The 2754-nt window shown below is 30.6% G+C and overlaps 1 protein-coding gene across 4 annotated transcripts in view; it reads right to left on the bottom strand.

Moving 5' to 3' along the window:
* Nucleotides 1–2754, bottom strand: part of EcR (Ecdysone receptor) — a 516751-nt gene that overhangs the window by 307827 nt on the left and 206170 nt on the right. The window lies entirely within an intron of this gene.

Raw genomic sequence — 2754 nt, forward strand, 5'->3', positions numbered from 1 at the left:
TTACCTATATATACATTTTATTTCCCACTTCTTTCATCAATTTATTTTTATTAATTTTATTCTGTAAAATTATTTACCATATGTCATTCTGTTAATATTTTCTTTTTTGCATTTATTGGTTTTTATTTTGTTCTTTGTTCTTAGCCCTGATGAAGGCTAGGAATTCAGGCTGAAACGTTGGCACTATTAAATAAGTTATTCCAACTTTGTGTTATATTCTGACCGTTGCTAACAACGAGAAATATTAATTTTTTTCAAATAAAGAAAATTAAAGTTACTTTAAATAAAGATTCTTAGACAATTCGGCATTTAAACTCTTTCAGACTATTTCGATGAGCTGAAGACCATTCAACTGTACGTTGGTTCACCGAATTTAAAAAAAAAAAATTTGTTATTTTGAGAAAATCTAAAAAATGTGAAAAAAAAGATTCAATAAAGTGGCACATCTTGTTGGTTGATTTAATAGATACAGTTGCTGTCACATTCCAGGCATATAAACGTCTTGAATATTTAATTTCAGTTTTTTCTGATTTTTCGGTTTCGAGCTAGTCTGTTCACACACACGTTTTGTGAGACTTGGTTATTTCGAAATTTTGTAACATCGCACTCTTACTATATGCATCATATATAGGTAAATGAAAGTAAAAATTCGCTGTATAAAGCATCTAAAGCCAAATATCCATGTTACTAATGCATCGGTCAAACGAGGAAAGAGCATAATAGAAGGAGTATTTTACCAGGAAAAATCAATTCAAAAGACAGTCCTTATGATGAACTGTGATGATGTAGCAGAGAAATAGGAGAGAAGTAGGAGCCAATCATCAGGTGGCTTCTGTTTCAGTTTAGATTACAGAGGCGGACATTCATATTAACCTTAACGTAAACCTGATCACCAATGGCGTAATTGTAAACCTTTTTTTCCTTTGGAGGAGAGTTGGGTTCCCTCAGGGTCAAAAATATCAAAGACTTAGTATAAATCAGATATATTTTTAAATTATTATTTTATTAATTTAATTTCTCGAAATATTGTTATTCAAAATCTCGGACATTAGAAACTATATTTCCAAGTCCCGTACAAAAATAATTTCATCAAATCTTCGAGCAGTAAAGTTTTTCCAAATTTGCGCAGGTACCTTACTTTACAGTTTCTTCCTGGAAGAGACCTCTAGAATTAAAAAAATATGATGGAATGAAATATGGATTAAAAGGAACCAATGATCCTCTACGATTCTGTTCATCAGGACCTTCCAAAGGATGGTAGTCAGAATATTGGAAAATGACTGCAGTGTTTTATTGCTCCATAATTAATTAATAATAGCGAAGAACTAGGCAAATAATTCCTAGCTCAATCTAATCGTAGACTGATACTGATCGGGCATGGTGCAAGAGGAAAAGGACCCGTTAATTGCCCGCAGATCACAATGGCCGATGGGTTAATGACTTTTACTCTCGATTAGAATAGTGCCTTCGATAGCGGTGGACCGGACAACATCTATTTATTCTCTTTAGTGATTATTTATCCGATCTTTAACTAATAAGTATGTGTAGGAAAATAAATAGAAAAAAATATATGCTGTTTTATAAAATAGAGGTAGTCCTATAGAAATTACGATATTTCATGAAGATATCACAGTTTTCATTAGTTATTCAGATAATTAAAAAAAAAGACTCTGTGATTGAAACTTCTTAGGTTCAAGTATTTGTGGTCGATTTTACAAAAATGGAATTCAATCGTGATTACAAAATGGAATTCAATTCAGGGAAATATTTCTCAATTAAACGGAATATCACATTTGTATTTTTTTAGAAAGGGAAGTGTTTCAATTTTCGTCTGATACTAACCAATTTGTTTTACCACGCCTAACGATGTTACATTTAAAACAATATATATATTTTCAGTTATATTTTATAATAATTTAAGAATAGCAGATAACTAACTAGCGTTCGGAATAAATTTTTGGGTCCAAAGTACCCAAGATCTATCTTCATCTTTCCCGAAATAAAGGAGTTTACAGATAAAGTTAACCTCAAGACTAACATACCTCGAAATATCGAGTTTTGAGTTTAATTTTGAATATAATTTAAAGAGTTTTGAATATAATTAGAAAACAACAAAACAAATGACATCTTATCGTAAACTGTAAGAACCAAGGGATGGATAAAAAGATTATGTTATATTGAATTTCGTATCAATTAAAAGTAGAAGTTGGTTTTAATTATATATTACAATAATCTATACCGATAGTGACAAAGTCTATCACAGCGTTGATTAACTTTTTAAATAGTGATAGATTAAACCGACCGATAATCGATAACAGATCAGGATTTTGAACTTATAAAATGATTAATATGATATATAAGAATAATATATGTAGCTTAATCGAAGATCTCATCCATCTAGTAAAATAAGAAGGGATAATAAATTCCACGCCCCCAAATCGGAATTAAACATCGCCATTGATTATTTATGAAGGTTTGACAGAACTTGAGGAGGCAGGAATCAAAAGTGGGTGTAGGAACACTTCTAGAACACTGTCAAGTTTAGACAAACATTGAGGAGGATAAACCTTCTCATTAAAATTTATTAAATAAGCCTCTCGTTCAGGATGCAAGAAGAAAATAAAAGAAAAAAAGGAAAGAAATCATAAGAAAAAAAAGCTACCGAACTAACGACATATTTTATTTCTTTTTGTCGACAGATCAAAGACACAGTTGAAAAAGAGTAGAGGAGCAGTCATGAGTTTTTTTTTTTTT

This window comes from Halyomorpha halys, unplaced genomic scaffold (assembly GCF_000696795.3).
Source record: "Halyomorpha halys isolate HHAL.00 unplaced genomic scaffold, Hhal_1.1 Scaffold566.1, whole genome shotgun sequence".
In the NCBI taxonomy this organism is placed as follows: Eukaryota; Metazoa; Arthropoda; class Insecta; order Hemiptera; family Pentatomidae; genus Halyomorpha; species Halyomorpha halys.